General features: G+C 34.4%; 1 protein-coding gene and 1 pseudogene across 8 annotated transcripts in view; one reads left to right on the plus strand and one right to left on the minus strand.

The window, feature by feature from the left end:
• Positions 1-12860, plus strand: part of MBD5 (methyl-CpG binding domain protein 5) — a 444593-nt gene that overhangs the window by 153623 nt on the left and 278110 nt on the right. The gene's annotated exons all lie outside the window — the stretch shown is intronic.
• LOC123000467 (40S ribosomal protein S24-like) lies at positions 1562-1952 on the minus strand (annotated as a pseudogene).

Below are 12860 nucleotides of genomic sequence, written 5' to 3' on the forward strand. Positions count from 1 at the left end.
GACATCTGAGAGGAAATGATGAGACCTGGATCCTAGCCCTTTTATCACTGACTATATCTTTGGCAAGTCAAACTTTTAGCTTTTAGCTCTCTTTCCTCTTCTTGAAAATGAAGGCAAGGTCTGGGAGATTGCTAAGATTCCTTCTAGCTGTAAATTTCTATTATTGTTACTAAATTTTGATATAAGAAATTAGTCATGCTGTATATTAAATTGTTTTACTCAAGAGTTAATAATAGTATATAATTTTATATTATAAATTGGTCTTTAAAAATATATAAACATTTGATTTTATTCAAATTTCAGACTTCTGCTTTTTGAGAAAGAAAATATTCTTCTTAGGTAAATCTCCTACTCTTCATATTTCCTGTTACCCCTCCCCCTGCCCACCTCCCACCCACCCCAAGCACCTTCTCTATGCATACATACTGAAAGTAAGTCTGACAACCACACAACTCACAAAGTAATAGCAGAGGTACCCTGACAAATTCCAGGCACTACTCTCTGCAATAGAAATAGACCAATGCTTGGCAACTGTGTTGTGAAAATATAATTCAGAGGAAGTAAATGCAGGCATAATTGTCCCAAATAGTATGATTTATAGCCTTGCACAGTTTAGGAGGGAAATGGCATTTCTTCACTTACACACACACACACACACACACACACACACATGTTTTCCACCTTTTTTCTCTTTTCTCTGTAAAAAATAATGAACAAAACAGTTTCCCATCTACAAATATTAATCTTGGGTACAGATACATAGTTTACATACACTTAGCTTTTTCACTATGTTTAGCTTTCAGGAGATCATTACTCTTGAATAAACTCACCTTAGTGCACAGTGTGTGACGAAAGGTGTCCTTGTGTGGCCCACACGGCCCAAGGCTTAGCCATCTAGTCTGTTTTAGCTGTCCAGTGGCTGCAAGCACTAATCCAGCTTACAGAGTCGAGATCCAGAAATAATAATCCATCAGACTTGGCATTTCATTGACCAAAGGAGCTTTGGAATTATGGTGAAGCTGGGACCTGGACCTGAGCTCTCCTAGTTGGCACCTATTACCTGACCTTGAGAAACATAAATGCTATGGCACACCCCAAAGAAAAGACCCCAAGATTCAAGTCAGAAAAATACTGAGAGGAACCAGAAAAACTTTAAAGATGAGAAGGAATTAAATCAGAAAAATTATACTTAGGTTGGGGAGCATTTCTTTGAGAAAGTATTTGTGAACTCTACAAGTGACTTTAATCCATAGTTCGTTTCTTTTAGAGCATGTGCCTTCGAGTTGCAATAGGTATGTACCCAGCTACTAGGTAAATAGATTGATTATTTGAGATGATGCTTTATATCTCTTGATTATTTGAGATGATGCTTCACATCTCTTGTTCTGGTGGGTGTTAGTCCTTGCTATGGTTTGGTACATTATAGGGATCTATAAGGATTCTTTCTTTCATTTTTTTTCTTTAATTCCTGGTTTATTAATCCTCTCATGAAAAACCTGCACAATCACCACAGATAAAGTCACTGCAGAATCTTTACTTCTTCTGTTGTTCAATTAGCAGTTCAGTTTTTGCCAGCACCAACATTGGCTTTGCAGTTCCCCTGACTTTCTTCATTCTGTTCTTGCGTTCCTTTCACTGTTTTCTTGAGATCTTTTTCTTCTCATACAGGCTGTGTCTTGCAACTCAGTGTTTGGGTTCATTTTTCTTTGCATAATCTAAAGAATCCTAAATCATGCCAAAGCCACTTGTCTTGCCACCACCAAAATGAGTTCTGAATCCAAATACAAAGATGACATCTGGTGTGGTCTTGTACATTTTGGCTGGTTTTTCCCGAATTTTTTCTCTGGTACTATTGCCTTTCCAGGGTGAAGAACATCAGTGACCATTTGTTTCTGCTGAAGTGGTCTATTGGTCCTCAACTTCCTGGTCCAGATAGTTACTGTGTCATTCATGATAGTAGCTAATCTTCAAGAGCCGGGGAGGAAATGAAGATTATTTCTTGAAAGAGTTAAATCCTTGGTCTTTAAAAACTCTTGAAAGAGTTTTTTCCTTGTTTCCTAGTGACTCAGTACCAGGCTCCTGTTTTGTTAACATTTTGAGTTGAGAAGTTACACACTATCTTATCATTTGTAATACTTAAGTATTGTTAGCATACTTTCTGCTTCCAGGTAAAACTGGTTTGCCAAAATTTTGGCAACATTCAGGGCTAAATTTACTTTGTCAGAATTACTAGGGCGCCTGGGTGGCTCAGTTGGTTAAGCATCAGACTCTTGATCTCAGCTCAGGTCTCAGTCTCTGGGTCATGAGTTCAAGCCCCATACTGGGCTCCATGAGCATGGAACCCATATTTAAAAAAAAAAAAAAAAGATTACTATGGTGATTGGGGGGTACCTAATAGTTTTGCTAATGTAATAGTTAATGTGGTACTCTATTCATACACCCTTGTAGCCCCTTACCATTTTGTGCACATCAGCCTTCCAAAGGCCAGCACCTCCATGTAAGCCACAGGACTGCCTTTGAGCTACTAGAAGCTACTGGAATTAGACCATAAGCAATGACTGACAGGTTTCGGCTTCCTTGGCCCTGGCTTAAACTGTTCTGAGACCTATATCTTACCCTATTTGCCAGTTTCCCCCATGAGACTAAGTTTCAGTTGGCTTCTGTTTTAGCTAGCTTAATAATGTACCCTGTATTAGCTGCCTGCCCTTCTCTTATCACCTTCCCCATTTCCCTGCCTGTTCCTCTGAACCTTGCAAATAAATTAGTATACTCAGTCTTAGTCTGAGAGTCTGCTTCTTTAGAAACCCCTCTAAGACAACTATCTAACAAACCTAAAGAATTCTTCCCATTTAGTCTGGTATTATTTATTTTCTACTGTTATGATATGTTGTTTAGAGTAAATGGACAGTTATAAAGATGATCCATTTGTATATGTTTGGGACTGAAAATAAATAGTATGATAGATCTCTTTTCATCTTTTTGTGACCCCACACTGTTAAAATGATTTATTAGCCATCAAATATGAGTAAAACTTAATAAAGTTACATAAGTAAAATGATCTTACGTAGTCACCCTTTTACTGAAATTAGAAACATAACTGTAAAATACTAAAGTCATGTATACAGTAAAGTCTTAATAATGGAGGTAGGAAAATAATTCATTTTAACCAAAAAAATTGAATGTAATTCCAGCAAAAAATTTAGTGAGATCTACAGTCTAAACTAAAATCTTAATAAATATAAAATGCTCAAATATAAATATTTAGGGATACCTAAAATGCTAAAGAATTAAAAATGAAATAGTAAAGTAATATGATTCTAAGATACTGGAAAGTAGTAGTCAGAACGAATAAACAAATAAAATACTTAATCACTTTGATACTAAAAATAAAATATAGCAGAAAGCTCAAATGAAAATATTGTGAACAATCTAAAAGTACTAAGAGCATTAGATGGAAACCATTTTAGCACACCAAAAACTGAATTTAAAGAACAAGCTTTCAAAGCCAGAAGTGGTCACAGGAAGAATTCAGAGTCTCAAGGATAAAAGGTGAAGAAGATAGGAGTTGGGCAGTAGCTGAGCTTAAACTCCTTGGAACAAATATTCCCATTCTCTTGATCTTTGGGAAAGGTGCCAGAAAGAGCCTGGTCACTGTTGATAATCCAGACTTGGGAGCCCAGGTCAATACCCATTGGCCTTGGGGCTATTTGCAAACAGTCTTTAAAAAAGACACTTACTCTGAAAGATAGGTATGCAAATACGGGAAGGAAAGGAAACTCAGGAGCTTTAGCTATGATGAAGAAGCAATGATAGCATTTAAACCTTTGACAGTAGACAGCCTTTATCTCCACAAATCTAATCTATCTCAGGCTGCTTTTCTTCAAGCCACCAGTATGCAAGATAAATTCAGTATACTTTTTTCTTCTTTTACTCAGTTTGATTTCTATCACAAGTTGAGAAACTACCATGTAATTTTTCTCAGTGTTTTGATTTTTATAAATGTTTATATGTTTTATGGTTCAAAGTCCAAAGACAATAGAGTATAGTGATTAGGAACATAGGCTCTTTTTTTTCTTTTTTTTTTATTTTAAAGATTTTATTTATTTATTTCACAGAGATAGAGACAGTCAGCGAGAGAGGGAACACAAGCAGGGGGAGTGGGAGAGGAAGAAGCAGGCTCATAGCAGAGGAGCCTGATGTGGGGCTTGATCCCCTAACACCGGGATCACGCCCTGAGCCGAAGGCAGACGCTTAACCGCTGTGCCACCCAGGCGCCCCAGGAACATAGGCTCTTGAGCCTGGTTGTTTAGGATAAATCCTGGCTCTGCCACTTACTAGCTAATACAACCTAGAGCTTGTTGTTTCACCTCCCTGTCTTGATTTTCTCATTTGTTAAGTGGGTGTGATAAGAGCATTCTATTCCGTAAGGTTGTTTTGAGGATTAAATAACTTAAATGTAAAATTCTTAGAGTAGTGCCTGGCATATATGAATACTCAATAAGGTTTTTTCCATGTATGAAAACAGTATATTATAGATGAAATTGGAATTTATAAAATTGTTGAGATACATATGCTTTTATATAATGATCACTATGAGGAAAATACATTCTAATTACTAGGCTACCGACTTCAAAAATGAGTGTTTGAAACGTAACCCATTTGTGAGTAAAGGACTGCAGTTTTTGCTTATTTTCCTATGTAGTATTTACAGTTCGTCTCAGAACAACCCAGGTTTGAACTGTGTGGGTCTACTTACATACATGCAGAGTTTTTTTTCCTGATAAATACAGTACTATAAATGCATTTTCTCTTCTTTAAGACTTTCTTTTTTTTTTTTAATTTTTAAATGATTTTTATTATATTATGTTAGTCACCATATAGTACATCCCTGGTTTCCCATATAAAGTTTGATGATTCATTAGTTGCGTATAACACCCAGTGCACCATGCAATACATGCCCTCCTTACTACCCATCACCAGTCTATCCCATTCCCCCACCCCCCTCCCCTCTGAGGCCCTCAGTTTGTTTCTCAGAGTCCATAGTCTCTCATGTTTCATTCCCCCTTCTGATTACCCCCCCTTTCTTTATCCCTTTCTTCCCCTACCGATCATCCTATTTCTTATGTTCCATAGATGAGAGAAATCATATGATAGTTGTCTTTCTCTGCTTGACTTATTTCACTTAGCATTATCTCCTCCAGTGCTGTCCATGTTGCAGCAAATGTTGAGAATTCGCTCTTTCTGATAGCTGAGTAATATTCCATTGTATATATGGACCACAACTTCTTAATCCAGTCATCTGTTGAAGGGCATCTCAGCTCCTTCCACGATTTAGCTATTGTGGACAATGCTGCTATGAACATTGGGGTGCATATGGCCCTTCTCTTCACTACGTCTGTATCTTTGGGGTAAACACCCAGTAGCGCAATTGCTGGGTCCTAGGGTAGCTCAATTTTTAACTTTTTAAGGGACCTCCACACTGTTTTCCAGAGTGGCTGTACCAACTTGCATTCCCACCAACAATGTAGGAGGGTCCCCTTTCTCCACATCCTCTCCAACAATTGTTGTTTCTTGCCTTGTCTATTTTTGCCATTCTAACTGGCGTAAGGTGGTATCTCAGTGTGGTTTTGATTTGAATTTCCCTGATGGCTAATGATTTTGAACACTTTTTCATGTGTCTTTAAGACTTTCTTAATAACATTTTCTTTTCTCTAGCTTGCTTTATTGTAAGAATATAGTATATAATACATATAACATACTAAATATATGTGAATCAACTGTTTATGGTATCAGTAAGGCTTCTGGTCAACAGTAGGCTATTTATAGTTAAGTTTTTGGGGAGTCAAGCATTATATGTGGATTTCTGACTATATGCAGGGTCGGCACTCCTAATCCCCTGTTGTTCAAGGGTCAACTGTTCTATATTTCTCGTAAGGTGAGGGGAGAGTAAGTAGTATGCCTACCATTGCTCATAGGCACTTCGTGTCATTTCACATAATCCACAATCAGCTCTACCAAGTAGTTAGTAATACCTATTTCAAAAAAGGAAGTTGGCATTTTGGAAAGGTCCAGTGACTTAGGTTGAAGAGCTACTATAACATTGTCTGACTTCGAATACAAAGCTTCTGCAACTATCCCTGTTTTATTAACAGAGGAGAGATTTGAAACATATAACAACTGGTAATGGCACAGGTACCAACTAATTTGAGTGGATCACAGGATCTTATAGGCTCCCTGTACTGCCAGGTGTTACCTCCTTAGGGGTTAGAACATGGAAAAGTCTTCTTGGTGGGGGTGAGGTCACTAGAGAAGGGCACATGTGGAGAGGAATGGAGAGCCGTGGCCATTTTCTAACAAGTATGGAAGCCTTTTACTTTTTAGTATTTTAACAACTGGTACAGCCACACTCTTCATTCTGACCAATCATTGGATATATCAAAATATGTAATTTTGATACACCTAATGTTACAATTAGGTATATAAAACTTTAAATACTGCATTAATTTTTGGTTTTTTGGTTTTTTTTTTAAGACATTTTTAGGATCAGGCAAAGTTGAGAATTCATTCCTTGAAATTTCTGCTAAACTAATATTACATAAATATATGATCCTTTTTCAATTACATTAATTAATTATCAATCACCAGTTAACATAGATTGCCTTTATTTATAGTAAACCATTTTTTAAAATTATGAACTTACAATAACATGGGGAAGAAGTTCTCACCTTAGAGTACTTGGCCAAAAAATTTATTAAGCTATTGTAAATATAAAGGACTATGTTGGTTTCCTTCTCTTATAAATGTGAATTTGCTCTCATTTATAACCTTCCTCTTATTACATCTTCTTTCCACATCTAAGAAGAATAAAACAGTGATGATGATTTTTTTGTACCTAATAATCTACATAGTATATGATCAGTTTTGCTAAAGACCTAATCTCTTAATTTAATAATCTGAGAGGAACAGAAATCACAGTGTTTATTCCTTTTTCACCTTTTTTGTTTGGTAATAAAATTATTTGAAACACAGAATTTAGTCAATGAATTGACATTGTTTCTTCATTTGTATTGCAATATTTCATAGAATTAAATGAATTAAATATGTTAACTCTAATGCTTTTAGTCTAAACCATATGAAATTTCCAATATTCAGTTTTATTGAACAATAAAACAATTTCACCTGGTTCAATCCAAAAGAGAGGCATCCCAACATATTGAGATAATTTGTTTTTATTATTTTCTGTATGAATCAACTGAATATTTCATTTTATTTTTTGCTTCAGTTGCTCTCTGTTGCAACCAGTCCATCAGCAGGTATTTTAAAATGTTTTATATTTAATTTTTACTGAACATACTAAGGTTTACTTCCATGCACTAATTTGCAGTTCACTATACCAAGTTAAAATTCTATATTATATATATTTATATAGGGTGCATTTTTTTGTATCTGTATCTACAGTGGTATCTACAACTATATTCTCAGTGCTAAGGAAGGAATCATCAGAAAAATCACAGCATTATAAATGCCAGCAATATAGGGAACATTTAATATTTGATTAATTTTAAATAGCATTTGAGGTTTTATGAGAGAGATGGTATTAAGACTCAAATCAGTCTTCTAGAGCACAATGACCTATAATGTTGTGGTTTAAATGTTTAAGTACTTCTTTTTCTGCATAGTCATTTCAGTTCATTATCAACTGAGAAGTGGAGCAAATCTTTGGAAATTCTTAGCATTTTATATGTATAGTTTTTCATTTGTTATCTTCGAAAGATCTAAAATGATATTCCACTTATCTTTTGTATATCTAAGAAAAGAAATTTGACAAGGCAATCCTCCAAACATGAAAAATTTCTAAGGTTGCACTTGCTCCTGTTTAGATTTCATTTTTTGATTTCTCAATTATCTCTCACTCAGTCAATAAGGACCCCGTCATTGTTTACTCCTGGAGGTAATTTGTATAATCCAGACATCCTTTTCCACTTATAAGGATTTTATTCTTGTGTCAATGTGTTATTTTCTCTAATAAAACTCTTTATTATTTGGCAGGTTGGCATAATACTGAAATGATCTTGGTAGGATTTGAAATATTGTTCTCTTTTGGTAAAAGCTGTTTCCAGACATCATAAAATCAGGCATTATTACTACTGGCTCATAAAATTTTTCATGTAATATGGTTTCTTTTGCTGTTATGAGTGCCTGCACAAAAAAAAAAAAAAAAGGAAAAATTCAGAGCCTGATGTTTCCCCCAAACACTCACTGGTGACTTGATATTCTAGTCGTATTAACCTCCTTTTCAGAAATCACTAAGGATGATACTCCTATTCTTCTGTGTATTTATTTGTGTTATCCCTCCTTGTCATTTTATTATTTCAATGTGTTGACGTGAGGATTTCACCTCCTTGCACAAGTTTCTGACATCTCTACCTGATATCTTTCTGTTTTTATTGGAAATAATGATAAAACTTGATTTTCCCAAGGTGCAACTACTTACTGCTTTTTTGTCAATTATTCTGGCTAACATCCTTCTCTTAGGACAATATCGTAGGATTTATTTCCATTAACGAGGACCCTTCATTTTCATAAAACCTCTTTGTTTTGTTTTGTTGATAATTTGAAAAGTCACTTTGGCTGAAGTATGCATTATATAAAAAGATTATGCTTTATATTATCAATGCCATAAATACTAAAAGAAGGGTATTTCCATATTAAAGAACATTTAAAAGGTCTTATAGCATAAATTTGACGTTTTCTGTAAGCAGTTTATATGCTGATTTTAATAATCTATAGCTGCATTTTGAAACTGCTTATATTAAAAATCTTATGAGAATAGTTTTAGTCTCTATGCACACACTTTAAAATTATATTTAAAATTTTTATAAGTTAATTTAAATATATCTTCCTTTAATTAGTTTCTTTTAAATTAATCTTAATTAACAAGTACTAATTAATAAGTCTACCATATTATATCAATTTTTTTAGCTAACATGATTTTCTTTTGTTTTTATACAGAGAACATCTAAAAAGAATTTCTCTGAGTTCTGATGCAGTATTTTCTACTTAAGCTCCTACAACACTCTAGTAGCTTGATTACTCAGTACAGTGGAGTCACTTTTAGGCTTATTATTATCTTCATTACTACCACGTAAATAAAGCATTATGGTTTATAGTCAGATCTGAATTTCTTTTTAGGTATTGAAGTAGATTTATGATTGTTTCATGAAATCTGCCTTTATAATAGTTTTTTTGTTTAGAATTATAGTGTCTTATGTATTAAATGCCCCAAAATGTTATATCATAACACCATTGAAATACTTGAAAATATGTGAAACTTCTTAAAGACTCCTAGTTTTTGTGCACAAAAGCAATAGTCTCTCTCTCTCTCTCTCTCTCTCTCTCTCTCTCACACACACACACACACACACACACACAGAGGGTTATGGACCCATTTTCTGTTTCATCATCAACAGAAACATCATTTTTTGTTGGGCTAAATTCCAGTTCTTTTGGAATTTTTTATTTGGTGGCAAGAATTTCAGTATCAATTCCAAGGTTTCTGTTTTATTCTTCATGTTGGCCCCCCATCAATTTATATTATTTTATTCTTTTAAACACTGGGGTTAGTTAAGTATGTTAAGGAATAAATTGCTGACTGCTACAACTAATGCCTATATTTTACCATACTGCTTTAGAACTTAAACATATTAGTGATATCCTGTTAAATGTTTATGAATTTCTGTAGTCTGCCTCCAAAAGGGGGCACTACAACTTTGGTATTTGGCTTGTGAATGCTTTTTTTTTTTTTTTTTTTTTTTTTAATCATTCTCTTGTTTGCCCATAAAATTTCTCGTGATTCGTAGTCATAGATTCATAGAATCATGGATTTGGAAGGGACCTTCAAGGTTACCATGTTTCAGAAGAAATTTAAGCATACCTTCTGATGTTGAAATTCCTCCTTTGATATCCCCATCTCTTGTCCAGTAATTCTATCAACCACCTTACCTCTTTTTATTGCACTTCACAGGTATTACTTTTTTCTTTTTTCTCACACATTGAAGGTTTGTGGCAACCCTGTATTGGACGAGTCTCTCGGTGCCATTTTTCCAACAGCATTTGCTCACTTTCTGTCTCTGTGTCACATTTTGGTGATTCTTGCAATATTTCAAACTTCATTATTATTACATTTGTTATGGTGATCAGTGATTATGACTTGTTGAAAGCTCAGATGATAGCATTTTTTAGCAATAAAGTGTCTTTTAATTAAGGTATGTACATTGTTTAGACATAATGCTATTGCACACTGAATAGACTATATATAAAATTTATACGCCCTGGAGAACCAAAGTTTGTTTGACTCCCTTATTTGTAATATTTGCTTTATTGTGGTGATCTGGAACCAAACCTGCAGTATTTCCAAAGTATGCCTGTATGCTTTTAGCATAATCCTGAACAATGAAATCAGCAGTAGTTATCACCGTTGCTTTTCTTCTCCCTCTCTCTCTTTCTCTTTCTCTCTCTATTTTTTTCCTCTGTAGACCTTTTTACTATTGAAAAAATATTTTATTTCCAGCATTCTGGAAATATAGGCAACTCCTGTTAATAATGATAATGAGAAAAAGAGGAACATGATGTTTTTAAAAAGAAAATGAAAGTGATGTCAGTGGTAGCAATTTCTAAAGATACCATGAAAATAACAGGTATATATTGCTAGAAATGTCTAATAGAGACTACTGAGTCAGGAATCAGAGAGGCAAGAGGCAGAACCTGAGAAGATGCGATGATAGCATCAATATAATTCTAGTCATAAATTTTAACAGTGCCAACATTTAGAGCAAGGCAGAGAGCAAGGTCACTAGTATATTTATCATTTCCAAAAGTAAAATAGATTTACAAAATATAATAAAGCTATGTAGAATAGTTTTATAGTTTATTTCTGTAACACTGCCACAGAGGAAATCCTTGAAAAGTTCTGGTACATGAAAGAATAAATGCAAATGATTTCTTTAAAACGTCTTTGTTTTATTGAATGCAAACCTATTAACCTAGACCTTCATATTCACATGATTTCAATCTCCAAATTCTGTTTCTATTTTTTTCTCTACAAAACACTTATTTTCTCAACCTTGAGTTCTCAATCCATAGTGGTCTTCAAGAACCTTATTTTTGAAGTTGGGAGAAACTGCATAGAATTAGAGTCATAAATGAGCTGCCAACCCACTTACTAGGTCCCAGCCCTATTAGTTCATTAATTGTCTATGAGTCAGCCCAATAGGATAACCACCATAATGAATTTGTTATTGCCAGAATATTAATATGCATGTTCTTGGTACTGTATTTGGCAAAATGTTGTACGTAATTGTTTCTGCCCAAAAGGTTAGCTCTCAAGGTGTTTGCATATTAATGAACCCAAAAATCACTCACTGGTATTTCCCAAATAACAGATGTAATTAAGGTGGTCTGTCAGAACAAATTGATTATTTATTCCAGTGAAGAGATTCCCTGTCCAGATCAGATAGACAGTTTTAGAGAATGCTGGTGGGGAAAGAAAATAAAGAGAAACAAAGATTGCTGCTTTCCTTGGTCTAATGAAAAATAAATGTCATTTACTATTATATCTTGAATAGCCTAGTTATTATCAACTTTTACAGAAAGAACTTTAGTTTCTTTGGACTTTATAGTTTCTCAACTGAAGCCAGATCGTCTGAACAAGTTACAAGAGGGCTAAAGACAAGGCCTAATTTGGTGGACAGGATTTAGAATTACCTATGGTTCTTTGTTTTTGACAATGACTGGGGCATATCCATTAAGGAAATTTTATGCTGTTCAACATAAATAGAACAGTTGCATTAAAACCATAAATAAAAGTTATGCAAGGTGCACTAAATAATTGATCGGGAAAAAACCTAGTAACGGACTTAACTGGTACTGAGCAATGGCTTGAATACACTCAGGCTAAGATTGTTCTGTATGCTGAAAACAGTTGAGAAAACAAACCTTCCATTCATTGCATGATTAGAACTCTTATCATACTGAAGAAATTTGGAAACTTTAAAAAAGCAGACATGGCAAATAAGCAGACAAGGGTTACGTATATTTTTAATTCTTTGAATATTTGTTTTTTATTGAAATAAAAGACTGAAAGCTTTTATTTTATTCCTTAATATATTGCTGTAATCTGTTTCCATTCAGCCACATATGAAATTTGTGCATTAGATTTTTTTTTAAGTTGCCTATTAGAATAAATAGGATCTTGAGGTCTCCAAAATTGCATTCTGCTAATGCTGTGATAGCAATTACCTATAAAAGTTTAGGTTTTGAGGAGTTCCTGCGGTACTTAGTCAGTTGAGCGTCCAACTCTTGATTTTGGCTCAGGTCATGATCTCAGAGTTGTGGGATTGAGCCCTGCATGGAACGCCATGCTGGGTGTGGAGCCTGCTTGAAATTCTCTATCTCCTCCTCTCTTTGCCCCTCCCCTGACACTCACACTTTCTCCCTCTCTTAAAAAAAAAAAAAAGAAAGAAAAGAAAAAGAAAGAAAGTTTAGGTTTTTATATAGTCCCATAGCTTAGGGAAGTAGAATGCATGTTTTCTTCCTATAAAAACTGCCATATTTCAAAATTAGTAGTGCAGTAATATTTTAAGAAGGTATAGTTTTTCATAAAAATTTTTAATGAGTTAAAACCATAGATATAATATCCCAGCATTGAGCCGTACTTAATCTTAATGTCGTTAGGCTTATAGAACATCACATTCGAAGCAAGACAGCATCTTAGGGTAAACCTTTAGTATTTATTATGGTTTATTATGTAAATCGTACAGGGACTTTATCCTTTAAATTGTATGGAAATAAGAGAATGTATG

This window comes from Ursus arctos, unplaced genomic scaffold (genome assembly GCF_023065955.2).
Source record: "Ursus arctos isolate Adak ecotype North America unplaced genomic scaffold, UrsArc2.0 scaffold_1, whole genome shotgun sequence".
Taxonomy (NCBI): domain Eukaryota; kingdom Metazoa; phylum Chordata; class Mammalia; order Carnivora; family Ursidae; genus Ursus; species Ursus arctos.